This window comes from Vulpes vulpes, chromosome 5 (assembly GCF_048418805.1).
Source record: "Vulpes vulpes isolate BD-2025 chromosome 5, VulVul3, whole genome shotgun sequence".
Classification (NCBI taxonomy): domain Eukaryota; kingdom Metazoa; phylum Chordata; class Mammalia; order Carnivora; family Canidae; genus Vulpes; species Vulpes vulpes.
Genome location: NC_132784.1, coordinates 11,775,154 through 11,793,238, shown reverse-complemented (window position 1 = coordinate 11,793,238; position 18,085 = coordinate 11,775,154). Strand labels below are relative to the sequence as shown.

The window sequence follows — 18,085 nt, the reverse complement described above, 5'->3', positions numbered from 1 at the left end:
GTAATGAGGGTCTTATGAACCCAAGAAAGAGAAGCGTTTGTTTCTCTGCTGCTACAGTTAGAGCCTCTGATTTGTTTTCAAGCACTCTACAGAGGAAAGCCAAAATAGAACAGGACTATTCTATAGCCATTCCTTACTTTCTTGCCAGGCATTTCAGTAAATTAACACACACGGACCAGTTAGGGACTTTCCAAGCTCTTTCAGGGATACGATTTCAAAAAAAGAGAAAAAAAAAGGTTTCCGGGTTCAAAGAATTTTCATAAAATCAGGCTGTAGGAAATCTGCTGTGAGTTCTTAGAGAAGCTCACTGGTGCTCTGGGTTTAGATACAAATAGGACAATGTTCATAGAAGCCACGTGAAAAAAAAAAAATTCTTTTATGAAGCATCGGTATTTTCGTCATTCTCAAACCTACCAGAAGGTGGTGCAAATTCACTGCCGATACAGTACAAGAGGACGTGGCTTTCTTTTCTTGAGCCCTGTTTTGAGCAAGTACAGTAAAACAAAACAAAACAAAACAAAACCCACAAACAATCCAAACAGACAAAAACCCTCCCATTTTTAAAAATAAATTAGACTGAAGATCTCATCTTAAAAAACCCAAATAATAATTCCCCTTCGTGTCATGCAACATCTGTCAGGTCCTTCCTGCTGGACTCAGTTGATGTGGTAGGTCAAGATAACAAACAAAACAAAACAGGAAAAGGATGAAGATTCGAGGAAGATAGTTTTTTCTCCGTGTAAGAAAATTAACAAGGTGGGGTTTGTAATGGCGACAAACGCTACACTAAGGAAATGGCCTTGTTGGAGATTCTAACGAACAGGGAAGAAGCAGTTAATCAGACGTACATTGCATTCCATTTTAAAAAATATTTATTATTGTAGTTTAATGTTTGGAAATTTAAAAATATCTTTAGGATGAAGCACTGTGATTTTCCTTTTGTGTGCCAGCTTGAGGCATTTTTGAAATGACAAACTTTCCTTTAGGAAGATAATATAAGATGCAGGAGACCCAACAAGAGTGTTTAAAAAACAAACCAAAAGAAAAAAGAAAACAAAACCCCACCATTAACAGCCAAAATTACAAAACCTTCTTTATTTGGTGTGAGGCTAGCGCTGAAAGCAAGCCCTAGTTTAGAGCAACTTATCTGTGTGCCCACTTTTCCAATAGCCAAGAGCATCGTTAGAGATGTAACGTCCACCTGAGAGGGAGAAAGTTTTTTTTTTTTTTTTTAATTACTTATTATTGCAATAACGTATCAATTGAGTCAGTTTCCAAAAATCCTTTTCTAGATCCTCCCAGTTTCCAAGACCACTCGGGTCTAGACAGAGAGGGAGTATTTTTTGAATAAAAACAAACAAAACAAAAACCCCCCAAACCTTTCTATTTAGAAATCAAAACAAAGACCCAAAAGGCGGCTTGAACATTTTGAACATTTTCAAATTACAATTTCTGAAGACAACGCACCCAGAGAGTGACCTCAGAGTTCTGGGTTAGCACTGATTTTTCAGCCCGAAATCGAGCACAGTTTTATTAACAAATGTTACCAGAGAGAACAATGTATATATATATATATATATTTTTTTTTTTCTAACTAAAATCTAGCTTTTAAAAAATTAATCTGCTCTCCGCATTGCCGGATTACATTTTCATTTAACTTCGGTGCCGTGCCTTATAATTAGTTTTTCTTGATCTTGTTTTCTTGGAAAAAAAAGAAAAGAAAAAAAAAAAAAAAGGGGGTGGGGGGGGGGGAAGCAAGCTTGTAGGTCGCAGTTAAAATATTTCCCTTTATTACTCCTGGCGGGAAAAGAACCCACGACGCTGAGCCGGGGCGACGGGCGAGCCTCGCCCCAGGCCTCCGCACCTCGCCGTGGGGTCTTCGCGCGGGCGGCGTGTTCGGGGCCGGGGCCGGGGCCGGGGCCGGGGGGCGGGGCCGGGGCCACGGGGGGGGGGCCGGGGCGGGCCGGTCTCGGGCTCACCTGCCAGGTCCCCCTCCTGCGCCCGCTTTGCCTGGCGCGCCCCGCACAGCCTCGCGCGGGCAGAGGGGCGCGCAATGGACCAAAGTCTCCTTCGCGGACGACCGCGCCCTGCCGGGGCCTGCAGGCGTCGGAGCGGCGCGGGGCGCGGGGCGCGGGGCGCGGGGCGCGGGGCAGATGCGGGTTCCCCGGCGCGGGGCGCGGGGCGCGCGGCGCTGTCGGTGTCGGGCTCGGACACGGCGTTTCCTTTCGGCCCGACCACGGACTACGGCGCGGATCTCCCTTTCCTAGGTCACTGCTTCCCCCGAAAGAAACTTTTCTTTCTGCCCTTCCCCCCCTGCCCCGCCCCCACCTCCCCCTCCCCCTCCCCCCCCGCCCCCACCTCCCCCTCCCCCCCCCGCCCCCACCTCCCCCTCCCCCTCCCCCTCCCCCCCGCCCCCCCGGCGAGCGGTCCTGGCCCGAGCCGGCCCCTCGGAGCCCGGGAGCCCCGGCGAGCGCCTGGCGCTGGAACCACCGGCAGCTCCGGGCGGGCTGACACCCAGCGCGGCCCTCGGCTGCGCCCCGCAGGGTCACGGCCCCGGGGCCCGGGCAGGGCCGAGGCCCGAAGCCGCCGCGTCTGGGGCCACTGGGCGCTCCCTCGTCCGCGGCCCCTCCCCGGCCCCGGGCCCCCGCGAGCGCCCCATCCCCATCCCCATCCCCATCCCCATCCCATCCCCCGCCCATCCCCCCTCCGGGCCGCGTCTCCCGGCTCCCGCGCCGACGGCCGAGAAAGCGCGCGCGGACTGAGCCGCGTCCTGCGCTCGTGCCCCCTGGAGCGGGGTCGGGGTCGGGGATCGGGGTCGGGGTCGGGGAGCGGAGCCGCGTGGACGGCGGCGGGGCGGAGCCCGCGGCCCGTGGCCCCCTTCCCCGCCCGCAGACCCCCGCGCACATTTTTTTTTTCCCCTCCAGAAGCCGATGTTTCACTTGCTCTTAGTTTTTCTCTTTCAGTGGCATTAGCCATAATTAAACAAAAAAGTGATTAGCGGCGGTTGGGCATCGGCGCCCTCGGGGCGGCGGCGGTGGGGCCCTCGGGCCAGGTGGACGGTGCTGTAGGGTTAAGAAGCGGCAGGCCTCGGAGAAGGGCCTCACTTCCTCTTCGTTTTGTAGCCCTTTGTGTTACATACGGGGGCAAGCAAGGTCTGCCAATCACTACCATTTCTCTTTCTTGTTCTATAAAGACAGGGTCGTCACAGCAACAGGGACATGACAGGCTGGTATCTCTCTCGAGCTCCAGGGGGCCCCTAATAGGATTGAAGCAAAAGATCAAGCGAATGGTTTCCTATTTTAGGCCCGTAATAACTCCCAACTGCTTGCATATACATGGGCCTTACAGTATTATGAGGCAATTTTTAATCCCAGCAAAGAGTAGCCTGTTTTCTAGCAGAGTCTATCTTAGAGAACCCTACGGGAGCCACCCCCCCTCACCACCCTCCATCCCCATTTGCCCCTCTTCTCTGTGTTTCAGGGGCTGGCGGCAAATACCACCGCCCCCCCCCCCCACACACACACCTCCTGATTTCACGTATCACCCCTCCCCCAGAAGCTGAAGGTACCACTTCCTTTCATTAATTCACTTTACCAGCTCAAAGTAAATACTCCGTTTAGAAGGAACAAAGACACCCCTCTTTGGTATTCAGTTGAAGTCCCCTGTGGGATCAGAAGTTTGCACGTCTTTTGGAGAAACTGGCCTCCTCCGATGTGGCTTAGCCAGACACCCCCACCCCATAACCCTCCAACACACACACACCTACAAAAAAAAAAAAAAACACAAAGCGACTGAAGGAAGAATGAAAAGGTCTCTCTCCCCCAGGGGCCATTTATGTTCAAAACGCAACGTGAAGTCACGGGGAGGTGGACAGGGTGTGTGTGGCGTGTGGATGTCCCGGGTGTGCTTGTGGAGTAGAGAGAGGAAACAAATGAAATGTGTGGGATAAGGCCGCGGTTTGTTTTCACCCCCCAAGACCTGGGGAAACCCATCAAATGAGAGTGACTTCAAAAAACCAAGACTGCCTGGGAAATCTGAATGCAAACATCCCTAGAATAATCAGCACCACCAACATCTGTCACCGCAGCTGTTTCCTTTCTGGTTGGTGAGAGAACCTGTCTCTCTCCCCTGGGCTGGCAGTGAACTCCAAGCAACGGGCCCTGGGTCTTGTTCTTCCAAACAGAATCCTGTATGTTTCAGTGCTCTTAGCCTCTTAGAGAGAAAACACGAGGCTAAACAAACATGACATTGCCACCTTTTAGGTGAAAATGAGTAGCTTTGTGAAGTAAGTTAAGAAGCGTTTTTTGTTATGTTGTCTTAGGTAGGGAAACTGAGGCACAGGGGCAGCCAGGGAACTTTTACTTTTTTTTTTTTTTTTTTTTTAAATTTTATTTATTTATGATAGTCACACAGAGAGAGAGAGAGAGGCAGAGACACAGGCAGAGGGAGAAGCAGGCTCCATGCACCGGGAGCCCGACGTGGGATTCGATCCTGGGTCTCCAGGATCGCGCCCTGGGCCAAAGACAGGCGCCAAACCGCTGCGCCACCCAGGGATCCCGCCAGGGAACTTTTAAATTGTTGTCCAGGGAGCAATCAGTATTGAGGAATTCAGTCTTGAGCCTACTGGGTTCTGCTAGGTGTCTTGGATTAAGGTGTACTGGGTTAAAAAGAGAGAAAGAGAGAAAGAGAGAGAGAGAGAGAGGTAAGAATTTTTATGGCTGGTTTTCCCTTTCATTTGATCAGAAGATCATTGTTGAGCATCTAGAATGTGGAGGACAAAATGCTTTGTTATGGAGGGGTGAAGAATGAAATCTGGTCCCCGCCCTAAGAGAAAATGTGTTCCAGGAGGGGCACTGTGATATAGCAACGTGGTGGTGCGGTCTGAGGTTATGGGAGGGAGGTCTGACAAGGGAACTGGGAATGTCTAGCTGGGGTGACCTGCAGAGACTTCACTGGACGAAGTGGCCTTGGAGTTCCCAGGAAATGAAAGTTGACTGAGGTTCTGATAGGTAGAGGCAGGAGGGTCTGCCTCTGTGACTGCATTCACAGTCACCAGGAAACAAGCAAATTAAAATTTCAGGGGATGAAAAAAAATTTTTTCAGGGGATGGGGGAGATAAGGCAGGGATGAAAGGATAGAGCTACTGCCGGGCTGAGACTTTTTGACTTTAGCCAGTGGACAAGGGGAGCCCCGAAGTGACAGAGTTAGGGGGCGTTTGTTGTGGGTGAATCCAGGGGTGATGTCCAGGCCGGGTCTGGGGTTGGAGAGGCTGTGGTAGGCCTGAGGTAGGAGGGCTGCTGTTCCAGGACAGTGGCATAGGGATGGAAAGAAAAAATGATCGTGCAAGAATCGGATGGACGTAGGGCTCAGAATGCAGAGGCAGGTCAGAGGTGACTGAGCCTTCAAGCCTGGGCGACCAGGGAAAAAAGACAGCCTCGTTATGTGCAAGGAATTAATATAACATTTAAACCCAGCATTACATGCAGAATGTTTAGAACATCAAGAGCGTCATGAAAACATAGAAATTCAGATACTGACATTGATAAGCTTTTACCAGTGTTGAAGAGCTTTGTTTATCAAAGCCAGACACTTGGCCTCATGGTTGAACCCCAGCCAGACTTAAACCTCGCGTCTCAGAGCCTTTGTGGTGTGGATTTAGAAGCATCCTGTAAAAAAAAAAAAAAAAAAAAAAAAGCATATTTTCTTCAAGACATATTATGCTTCCTTAGCACTTATTTCAATTTTTATGCCATTATTGAGAAAGGAAGTTAGAGAAAGATATCCCAGAGGCATTTTCTTCTGCAACTCCCAGGCATGAGGAAATGTTCAGGTGTTAAAATTGTTCTGTGTTTATTTACTTATTTTTCAGTTACATCCAATGTTTGCCGGAGAATATTCCAGAGGGCAGATGCCTGAATCATCATGCAGCCAATGCAGGCCAGAAGGACGGATAATAGTGAAACGGCACTGGACTGGGCCTCTGGGTCAAGTTCCCTTCTCGGCTATGCCAACAAGGCTATTATACTCTGTACTCTCAACGAGAGCAGTACTCTCTGGGCCTGATTTTGCCCCCAGAAAAATGAGGTGAGTCAAATGATCGTGAAGGTTCTTAAAGGCCCTTTCCAGCTCCAGGCCCGTGGATCATTGAGGCTACTCTTTCTCTGAATTTTCCCAGCAGTTTCATCTTTATTGTCTGTATTCTGATTTGCAGGTGCAAACAGAAAAGATATTAATATTGGATGGTTTAGACTTTATTCTGGATTTTAATTACTTCATTTGCATTGAACTTTATAAATACTTGGAAAGCAGCATGCTATCCATCCTCACTGGGTCCACAAAACTGCCATGTGAAGTGAGTTAGCCGGGCATTTTATCCCCAAATGTATAGTAGCTAATGATAATCATTTCCTTTCATGGAGCCCCTATATGTGCTAACCTGTGCCTTCCATTAAATGTCTCATTTACTCGCCACAATACCTGATAGATACTGTTATGCCCACTTTACAGATCAGAAAGCCAAGGGTAATAGGAGTTGGGACTCACTGAATGCAGTCTCCTCATCGATGGCTGAGTCAGAATTTGAATCTGGGTATCTTAGCTCCAGTTTCAAGCTTTCTAAGGTCTGGGCAAGTTATACAAGGCCTGCCAACTATCTCCTTCTCCTACACAATATTCCTTACATATATTTACCATCCATATGACCAAAGGACAATGTTGGCCAGTATGGCCTTCCATGGCCTTGTCATTGAAACATAAGAGATTTAAACCAGGCAAACTGTTGACAAATGTTTATCAGGCACCCGCTGCATGTCTAATACTCTACCATGGGCTTCAGGACCCTGAAGAAACACTAGAAATATCTCATTCTATAAGGATTTTACAATCCTAGATGATGAAACCAAGGGAGCCAGTAAAATGTCAGTAAATGGGCGATATAATGTATCATAATGGAAATGACCCAACTTTATAGAACACTCACTCTGCTCCCACTGTGGCCTAGACAATTAGGTGTGATTCTCCTATGACAATTAGGTGTGATTCTCCTATGACAAGTCTATGCAGTGGCACTCTTTACATCTCTTTTAGGGAGGGGGATTCCGACAGTGTGGTTCAGTCACTGCTGGATGTCCCACAGCTGGCAAGTGGCAAAGCCAGGATTTTATCTGGGGCCTCTGACCACAAAGTCCACTCTCCTTCCCTGTGCCACACGGCTTCTCATTCTTGACACATTATGCATACATAGGTCAAGGTGGGAGATACAGATGTCTGGAAATAGGAAAATTCAGGGTTTTGAGATGTGATAAGACATTATCTGTGATATGCTGGACAGGAAAAGGGTTTTGTAACCTTGCCTTACAGTGGAAAATAAATACCATAGGGAATTTTTAAAGTACTGCAGGAGAGAAGAAATCAGTGGGCATTGGGATTTGGAGAAGACGGGCTTTGGGTCTGAAAGCTGGGTACAGATCTTGACCTCATGATTTACAAGCTGAGGTTAATCTCTCTACACCTCAGTATTCTTGTCTGTAAATAGGGTAATGATATGTCTCTGTTTCAACTTATGATATGGCATTTGAAATGTCTGACAGGGTGACTGGCCCCATGGCAGATGCTCAGGAAAATGACAGTTACCTGAGGCAGCTGTACAGTGAGAGCCTGTTGACAAAACCTACAAATAACATGTTGATTCAAAGTGAAGACAGTTGGAGAATTTGTTATTTAGCCAAGGGCTTCCTTGCCCTGGGTTTTGATTCATTTCCTGGTGTTTTTACTGTTGGAATTAATAGGTAAGCCAAGAAGACCTGGTTCTGGCTATCTATTGCTGCATAATAAACCACCCAAATCAGTGGCTTAAGGCAACACTCATTTATTTTGTTTATGAGTATGAGGGTTGACTGGGCTTAGCTAGGCAGTTCCTGCTCGGAGTTCCTTAGATAATCGTAGTCAGGTAGTTCTGGGGCTGGGGTCATCTGGAAACTTCTTCACTCTTGTATTTGAAGTCTGGGCTGGAAGACTCAATGAGTTGGGGCTCCTTGGACATCTCTTTCTAGGTGGTGTCCCCACATGGTGTCTCTGGAAAACTAACAGAAGACCAGGGGGAGTCCTCAGTGACCTGCTCAGGTCCTGTGCCCATTCCTGAACCAATCACTGTGGCCAGAAGGAGGCTGTGCTTTGATTGGGTGAACCCAGATCATGGGCTTCTCCTGGGTCAGCCCCATGAGACTGCGAGTGGGAAAATGATGATTCTCAGGGGAAAACTGAAGTGGAGATGGATGATGGAAAAGCAAGGTTATCACTGTCTTGTGGAGTTCTTTGCTTCTCACTGCTGCTCAAAAGATACTGTTATGGTAATTATGGGTGGGGATAAGTCTAACACCCCTTGCATAGAGGTACCAGACCAACTGGTGGCTTCTCTGCCTGGACTACTGTTGCCTTGGAGTTGGCGTGGCAGGCAGCCTGAGGGTTTTATGAACTCTACGCTTTGGCCAGACTTGCCTTTTCCTACATCTGTATCTTTGCTTCATCATCTCTTCTACTTAGAATGGCCTTCCCACCCATTCCCACTATTTGGAATTATATCCCCCAATTTGTAAGATCCAATTTATGGTCATTTTTAATAAGATTTTATTTATTTGAGAGGCACAGAGAGAGAGAGAGACATAGGCAGAGGGAGAAGCAGGCACCCCATGGGGAGCCTGATTGGAACTTGATCCCAGGACTCCAGGATCACAACCTGAGCCAAAGACAGATGCTCAACTACTGAGCCACCCAGGTGTCCCAATTTATGGTTATTTTAGTCAAAGGCAAACTTTTCTTCCTCCAGTCTTTATGGCCTTGCTGCTCAAAGTGTGGTCCAAGTGCCATCTGCAGCAGCGTCACCTGGGGACTTGTCAGAATCTTGGTCACTTCAGATTACTTGATCAGATCTCCCTATCAGAGTCTGCATTTTAACAGGATTCCCAAGTGGTTTATAGCCACATTAAAGTTTGAGCCACACCACTCCAGAGCAGTGGTCCTTACAGAGTGGTCCAAGGAACCACTTTCAGGGGTCTGAGAAGTCAAGACTCTTTTCCACACTAAACTAAAACTTCTCAGCTTGCTCTTGGCACTGGGTTAGTGAGTATCTGGTGAGACCTGCCTCTACTTCCTTATCCTTGAGAGAAAGCAGGAGTCCTGGGGTTTCTCCCTGGGCATCCAGCTCCATGGATTTCCTTTGTTTGGCTCAGGCTTTGACACTGAGCCTTAGAATATCAATATTTGCAAAACACTTTGAAAATTAGGAAATCCTTTTGGGTAACTAAAAATAAAAAAAAATTAGATTAACCCCCTGCCTCATCCTTTCATTTATGACACTTTTCACTCTGCAGCTCACACTGTCCACCTCTCTAGAGGCAGAGGAGGAATTCTTGTTCTCATTTGAAGAATAGTGACCGAGATGAAGAGGAGGTGTATGCTTGCTAACATCACAGAAGGAGCCAGTGTCATCCAGGACTTGGCTCTCAAAGTGCCTAGACCAGACTTCTTATCACTGGGCTGTTGATCTCGGAATCCATACATGAGCCCAGTGGTGTCCTGGATGCCTTATCACCACGAACAGCTGAAACACCAAGTGGTGGTGAAGCCAGCCAGCCACTCGGGTACCAGAAACAGAGTGCAGGTGATGCGGATGTGGGCATCTCTGCGGGGGCTGAGGCTCATCCGCCTCTTCTGGAAATCTGTTCCTCCATCCAGGGCTTTCTGCATGCCCTACCTGTACTTAGGGATCTCAGTTCTTTCTTTCAGCTGTGGGAGGAAATCTGCACTCTTACCATTCTGACTCTGCACATAAGGAAATAAAGGCTTCCAGGGTAACTGGCTCAGAGATACAGCAGGTAAGTGGCAGATCTGCCACTTTGGAAGACCTGCCTCTGCTTCTGTGAAATCCCTCTGGCCCTCTTTCCTGATGGTCTGACTTTGCTAAGGGGTTAGATTTATGATCCCCATAATACCTGCTCAGTCTGATCTGGTCATTGAGAAGGGCTGTTCTAAGACCAGCTTTTGGAATCAGAACTCCTTGAGGCTGGACTGCAGTTTCCCCCACCTCTCCCCATACTCCTTCCCTCCTCCCACTCTCCCCGCTTTCCCACTCTCTCCCCTTCCCCACCTTCCCCCTTCCTTCCTCCTCCTTTCCTCCCTCTTTCTTTCTCTTCTTCCTTACCTCCTGCTCCTTCTTTTCTTTCTGTCGCCCCCCTCCTTCTCCCTCCTTCTCCCTCTCTCACTCTTCCTTCTCCTCCTTAGAAGCTTTTGGAATCTTAGAAAGTGTTCTGTAAGAGGATGGAGTCTTCCTTTTCTAGGGTTAAAAGCATTGCCATTCCTGGTGCAGAGATGTTCTGGGTAAAAGCCGCTACCGCCCCCACCATGCCTTCCCTGACACCCTCACCACAGAAATGGTGAGGAGCCTGATGCTCTGAGGATCTATCTCCCAGCCCATGAAGGGCAGCCTCATCTTCTCATCCCACCCCCTGCCCCCCAGGCACTTGAAATCACACATTCTCAATCCACCAGGCTCTGTTTCTATGCCCCACTCCATCCAAGGCAAACTGTCCATTACCCAGCGTTAAGGGACTCAGGTGGGGGGCCAGGAAGCTATGGAGAAACCAGCTCATTGAAATCCAGATAATCCCTAAACCTCATTTTCCCTATTGCATATGACTGCCTTTCTGCCCTGCCCCCTTTTACAGGATCGCCAAGAAGCCACCAGACCGCTTTGCCTGGCACTCCTTTTATCTTTCTGGCCTGAGGGGGCCATGGGCTAATGATCAGTGAAATCAGAAAAGGCCAAGAGGCCCAGCTAATCCACAAATTGGATCATCCACCCCTGAATAATCAAGAGTTGCTGGCACAAAAGTTGGTTTCTCTCTTTGATCATCAGCACACTCAAAACACACCTACATTTGCTTCTTGTGGGAGCCCTCTGGTGAGTTAAAGCCTGGTTCTGTTTGGCCAAATAAAATTCAGAAGTAGGACTAAAAGAATCCAGTGTCCCAGTATCCCAGGGGGACTGTTTCAATGTAATATCAGGGAGAAGATGGCAATGAAAAGAGGTTGTGTCAATTCACTAGATTTGATGGGCCAGTTCTACTTGGTGTGGGTGCTTCTTCATCAGGAGAAGGAGTTTAATTATAGTAAACCTCGTCATGCTGTAGCTAATGTTACGTATCTTAACACTGGTGACATAGTGCAGTGATGTTGACACTCATAATTCAGGCATCCACTGCTTTAAGAAAACCCCATGTACAGTTATACTATATGTTGGCAAATTGAACTTCAATAAAAACAAAAACCAACCCCCCCCCAAAAAAAGAAAACCCCATGTACAGAAACTATAATTCTGGGGAAGGAAAGAAATTAGGAAGCCATTATTTGTATTACAGGATGCTTCTCTTTTTCTTAACTAAGGCTTTCTTTCAGCTTCTTTTAAATAGTAAGCATATCAGTGATTTTCAAGTGACTTAACTGCTAAAAATTGCATTTACCCATGAGGCATCATAAATGAGTTCCTGTGCAACATGCTCCTGTGTTAACAATTTTTAATGATCACAAAGAAACACTGTATTTGATCTTGGCAAAAATGCCGAATGTAGTAGGTGTCCCTTTCTCGGGCTGGGAAGTTCCCATGCACCATGGTATTATGAGGGTGGGTCCCAGAGCAAAGAAAAACCAAGAGTTTGGTTGAATTTTTAGGTCTCAGTCAACTTTCTGAGAAAGAAACATTTCTGTGTTGGGCCTTGGCAATGGCATCGGCTCTGGACTTCTCTTTGGAGTCAGATAGACAGGAGATTTACTTCTGACCTTGCTACTTACTGGCAATGTTATTTACTGTCCCTGAGTAACCCTCAGTTGCTGCCCCTATGTTCATATCCTGGCCAAGACACTCCAATATTTTCCTTTCTCACCCCCAAATGATATCCAGAAGCTTCATTATGGCCTACAGGAATCTGGCCACTGCCAACCTCTTTGATCTCTTGCTCACCCAGCTCTAACAGCTTGGACAAGCCACTCACTTCTGCTTTAGGACCTTTGCACATGCTCTTTCCAATCCAGAGAAACTATCCCCCTAGGCTTTGCAAGCCTCCCTCTCTGATTTCATTTAGGTCTTTGCTCAAATGTTATAAAAGGAAAGGACACAGCCTCAGAGAATTGATTCCCAGGCTCCTTCTACTTTCTCCTCCTCACAAGGGGCCACGTGGCACCCAGTGCTTCCCCAGCAACAAAGTACAGTGATGCAAGTGTGACACTTCTGTGCAGGGAAGCTGACGAGGAACTCAGCACCCATGACTTTCATTGGGTGCTGGTCACTCTACCAAGCACATACTAAAATTTCAGGCTTCCAAAGGAGAAAGCAAGTGTCCAGCATACACAATCTTGTTTCACAGGCTAGAGAGACTGATCTGCTCTTCTCTGTTAGGGAATGTTTTCTCTCCATGTAAGGAACTACTTACCAGCCAAGTTCCCAGCTGCCAGCCCAGGACCAGCCTCGCAAGCAGGCCTTGATAGCAGTTTGGGATCTGCTATACTAACTCTCATTGATTATTAAGTGGAAAATGTCAAACTTTTTATTATGGAACATTCCAAACATATACACACAAAAGAGAAAATCATACAATGAACCTGCATTGTATCCATCACCCGGCTGCTGTAGTTAACACACACCTAGTCTAACTCATCTGTGTCCCCACCCACTTCCCATCCCGCCCTGGATTATTTTGAAGCAAATCTCAGACATCATATTCTATCTGTAAGACTTTAGCCAGTTTCTCTAAGCAATAAGAACTCTATGAAAATGGTCTGGAGTGCAAGCTGCCAGTTTGCAAACTCCACCCTAGCCCCATGCCAAGGCGACTGGCCACCTTGCTGGACTGCTTCCCCAATCTACCACCAATATCACTAGCACCTTTGTGGCCTGGTGGTCAGGGCTGCGACACCTGGAGCTGAATTTTAACAGGATATTTGCTCTGCAGGAGAATTCTAGTGGCTGTAACTGTGTGGGATATGGACTGCTTTGTCCTGATCATCTGCACTGAAGGGCAGTAGCAGGACCTGCTCCTACTTGAGCTGTTTTCAGGGAGGCCCACAAGAGGCTCTGTGTTTACAGAACCTGAGAAGTGACTCTGAGCCTCAGCAGAGTGAGGGAGAACAGGATACAGTGGCCACTTCCTGGGAACTAAAAGAGTTTATTTCTGCACAGTCCTGCTCTTGGTGCTGAGAGATTCAGCAAAGAGAGAGGAGAGCACTGGACAAGGAGTCAGGATTCCTGGGATGCTCTTCCTTGGCTGATCCCTGACTAGCTGAATGTCCTTGGCCAAGTCACTTTGCTTCTTTGGCTTTAGTTTTCTTGTTTGTACAAGATTAGGGTCTTCATTCACTCACCCATTCATACACTTCATTCATTTATTCATTCATTCATTCTACAAACAATATATGATATATACTAAGCTTGGCACTGTGGATATGAAGAAAAAGAAGTCTTTAAGAGACAATCCTTGGCCTCAAGGGGCTTGCATTCCAATATAGAGTGTGCATGCACACACTCACATATAGGCTATATTACAGGAATCATATACGACGAGCTCTGAAGAAGAAATGTAGCATATTGGGGAAGTTGAGAGGGGCAGAGTATTTATTGAGCTCCCACTACATACCAGCCCTGACTTCCTCAGATACCTTTACGGATATCGTTCTTCAAGCTTCACAGTGAACCTGCCAGGGAGATACTGCTACTCCCAACTGTGTTTGTGTATGCGGGCTACCATAACAAATGCCACAGACTGGGTAGCCTAAGCAACAGAAACTTACTTCCTTATGGTCCTGAAGGCTGGAAGTCCAAGATCAAGGGCTGTTTTTCTCCTAAATCCTCTATCCTTGGCTTGCAGATGGCCGCCTTCTCGCTGTGTCTTCTCATGCCTTCCGTCTGTGTGTATGTCTGCATCTCATTTCCTCTTCTTATGGATGGACACCAGTCATGTTGGATATGACCTCATTTTACCCTCATCACTTCTTTAAAGGCTCTCTCTCTAAATACGATCACATCCCGAAGTACTGGGGTTTGGGCTTCAACATACAAATTTAAGAGCACAATTCATCCCGTAGCACCACCCTCCCCCAGCAAATTGTAGAATGGACCACTGAATTTAATTGATGGCCTCCTAGGTAGGAGCTGGGGACCAGGCCAGACCTAACTTTTGGCAAGGCCAAATTCTTTACTACACACCTCTATTTCCTCTGTGCAAATCTTCCTTCCAGACACAGCTTCAAGCCTTTCTGCCTATAACTTCTGAGCCCCCCTATACACCCTGTGTCCTCTCATATCCCTGGCACTGACCCTTCTTAATATGGCTTCCCAGACAGGAGTGGTGACTAAGGGCTTGGCCAGCTTTGAGACAGATACTTGAGCTCAAATTCAGACCCTGTTACTTACCAGTTGTGTGACTTGGGGAAAATTACTTAACCTTCAGGCACTTCAATAAATGTTAGCTATTTTTGTTATTTTTGAGGGGTAATAAGCCCCATGTTATTTACAACTTATGTGGCGTTTGTATGATGGGCTGACTCTTAGTTTTGTGCTTTTTTACATGCCTTTACATCTTAATTTCTGTGTTTCAAACTCTTTGAGGGGAAGGACTTTAGCACTTTGAGGGCAGATACTAGGGCATTCAGGATACAGAGATGAATGGCACATTTTTATTCTACAGAAACTTCTGGTTTTCTGAGGGTGGTAGAGAAGGCAGATAGGTAGATTGATAATTATGGTACAATGCAATTTGTCTCAACATAGAGGTAAACTAAGTATGTTTTGGGGATCATAGGGGGAGGAGAATCTAGTTTGAGGCTTAGGGAGAGGGAGCTGGAGAAGGTCAGAAAGACTCCTTGATGAGGTGACACTTCAGCTGGACTCCTGTTACACTATTGTGGTCTCAAATCATTGATGTGTATTATAACCACCTGGAGCACTTGTTAAAAATATAGATATCAGGGCCCACCCAACCTACTGACTGAGTGTACAGGGATGGGGCCCAATAATCTGCTTTTGCTTTTTGTTCTTTTAGTTTTTTGAACCTGCCTGACTTTTATAGGTATTTGTGTTTTTGAGTCCAGCAGAGAATACCAAGTTTGTTTTGATACTTGTCTTTGTCATTTGAGGCCAGTGTAACAAAGTACCATAGACTGGGTGACTTATAAGCAACAGGCATTTATTTTTCACAATTGGGAGTTTAGAAGTTCAAAATCAGGGTGCCAGCATGGTTGAGTTCTGGTGAGAGGCCTCTTCTGGCTTTGCGGATGGCCAGCTTCTAGTGGTATCAGCATGATAGAGAGCAGAGAGAGGAAGCAGGCTTTCAGGCTTTCTTGTGACTCTTATAAGGGCTCCCCCATCATGGTTTCATTTAATCCTAATTACATCCCCAAAGCCCCACCTTCTAATACCATCACTTTTCGGGATAGAGTTTTAGCATATGAATTCTGGGGGGACACACTCACTCTATCGCATTACCGTTAGCAAGTTCATCTCATTATCTAAAGTAGACTATATTTGGCAAATTTAAACAAGCACCTCAACTTCTGCAAGAGTTCTTGGTAGGTGATAAGAGACATTAGTGACCAAGACTTACATGTAGAGAATGCGAACTGAAACGTTTAGAAGCCAAGTGTGGAAGCTAAGATAAAGGACAGGACTGCTGCCGGAGAAGGATGCCATCAAGCACTGAGAGAGTGCAGGAGACCCATGTTCAAATCAATAACTCTGGGAGGTTAACTGGGGCACTCTGCTGTAGGAAGGCGTATCTGGGGAGGGAATTGAGGTGACCAGCGCTGGATATCATTGTTCACCATAGCTAGGTATGTTATAACTTGGGACATGAAATATCTCTGGATTCAAATCCTACAAGGAGGAAATGAGTGCAGGATGTCCTCTTTCTGAACAAATAGGCCTTCATTTCTGTCCCTGGAATTAAGAAAATGGATAATAAATTCGTTAAAAACCAAGCAAGAATTAAAAGTTAATAATAATAGATCAGTGTTGTTTTCTTTTGAAGAAAGTGTTCTGAGACTAAAAGCAGTTTGTTAGCCACCGAACTTATCAAACCCCTTCCTGTTGTAAGTGGGCCCAGTGAGATGCAGGTGAAGTGTCTTGCTCAAGTCATTTGGCTCCTGCTTCCAGAGTCTGCACCAGAATTCAGGTCTGACACCTGTGTGGAGCTCTTGCTATAGTTCTTTGGGCCTCAGCTGCATGTGAGAATGACCCAGAGTGGGTTCAGATCTGTAGATGTGATATAAAGAAGGGAGGGACACCTGGTTAAATATGCTTGTGAATCACACCTATCCTCAACATGGTAGGCAAAAATGTACAGATCCTCCACTTTTGCCTTCTAGAGAAATATTCATGAGATCACTTTATGGGGGGCAAGACATTTTACAGAGCTTCCCTAGGCATCCCTGCAGCCCATGCTAACCCAGGAATGAGTTCTCTCTGGTACCATAGTCCATCTTCCAAGAGTGCTAGGTCAATAGCTAAAATGGCCACGGAAAGGTCTGGGATGGTGGTGGAACTGACAAACTTTTGGGTCTCACACACCTGCTCAAGTGATATGGGTCCTGGGGCCATGGAGGGGTGATGGTGATTGGTTAGGTTTTTGATCATGTTCTGCAGTGGTTGTTGCTAAAAGAAACAGGACTAGGAATTCAGAGACCCAGGACTTATGTCTGGCATGTCTCATGCTAACTTCATAATCTGGAACAAGTGTTTTGACCTCTATGTATTAAGACAGCAAGTGCCTCAAGGCAAGGACTGAAGTTTATTCTCAGCATGGAGCATAGTGCCCAGCATGTTGAACATTCAGAGTCCCAAGAGCGCTTGGCTTAGGGATGCTCTTGAGCTACTGTTTGCAGTGGAATAATCCCCGCTTTTGCTCTTCGAGAATTGTCTCTCCCAGTCCTAGCATGGTTGCTTTCCCTTTTCCTCACTAACTACCCTCTCTCATTACCCCATCACTCAAGACACTTTCTCTCTCATCCATTTAGCTCTGTCCTTCTCTCCACTGAGGGGGCGACTGCTTTATGAATGAAAGAAGCATAGGGTATAGGAAGGAGGGAAGGGCTGTGTGGATTTCATCCAAATATGCAGGATGCTGATGGAAGAACATGGTAGGGGTAGGGTGAGCAGTGGTCCACCTGAGTATGTCCTGCATGCTCACTAATGGGTTGTGACTGGATGAAGGTGTGCATACTTTAGCCAGCAAGCTGCAGAATCACTCCACAATCATCTCTTCTGATGTACTAGGTACCTTGGAGCAAGGAATAGAACAATATTAGATACTTTCCCCTCCAAAGGAGTTCAGGTACAAACAGTGAGATACACTAGAAGAGCTCTCTATCATAGAAAGTGATAGTATATGGAGAGGCTTAGTGTAGATCTAAAATTGTCTTCCCTGAGTAGCTTTATGGGTGGTCACTTGTGGTTGGGGATGTAATGGTGAGCATACAGACATGGTATTGTTAGTGCTTGTGTAGGTGTGAGTTATTACCAAAAATAAATACGTGGAAAAGAAAAAGGTCATGCATAGACCAGTGCTGAGATTGTGACATGAACCAAGGATCATGATTTTTCTAAATCTGTGCATTGAGGCTGGGCATGGCCTAGGTCACAAAGAGCCCCGAGGAATATATAAAAGAAAGTGGCTTTGAGAGCAACAAGGAGCCAGCTGTAAACTAAGAGTGACATGTTGGATTTGCACATTCTTGTCATCTTTTTTCTTTATATATATATATATTTTTAAGATAGATCATTGTGATCACATGCAGGGGAAGAATCAGGGGATCAGGACTGAATTCAGAAACTGTTGTGGTAAGTTCCTAGCTAGTGCAGTGGCCATCAGGATGGAAGGAGGGAGACAGACTTGCAACCTGAGCAGGAGGATGGGCTTTGGCAGGGTCCTGTAACTCACTCAATCTAGAGAGGCTGAACAGAGGGTAGTGTTCAAAGCTGACACCCAAGTTCTATTTGGTTTGGTTTGGTTTCATTGTTCCTTGAGTTTTTACTCCCAGTCCTAGC

The 18,085-nt window shown here is 46.7% G+C and overlaps 1 long non-coding RNA gene across 1 annotated transcript in view; it reads left to right on the top strand.

Moving 5' to 3' along the window:
* Positions 1-18,085, top strand: part of LOC140598973 (uncharacterized) — a 74,229-nt gene that overhangs the window by 31,007 nt on the left and 25,137 nt on the right. The window contains exon 4 of the long non-coding RNA XR_012001495.1: positions 5,870-6,084. This is a non-coding gene — a long non-coding RNA (uncharacterized lncRNA). The remainder of the gene's footprint in view (positions 1-5,869; positions 6,085-18,085) is intronic.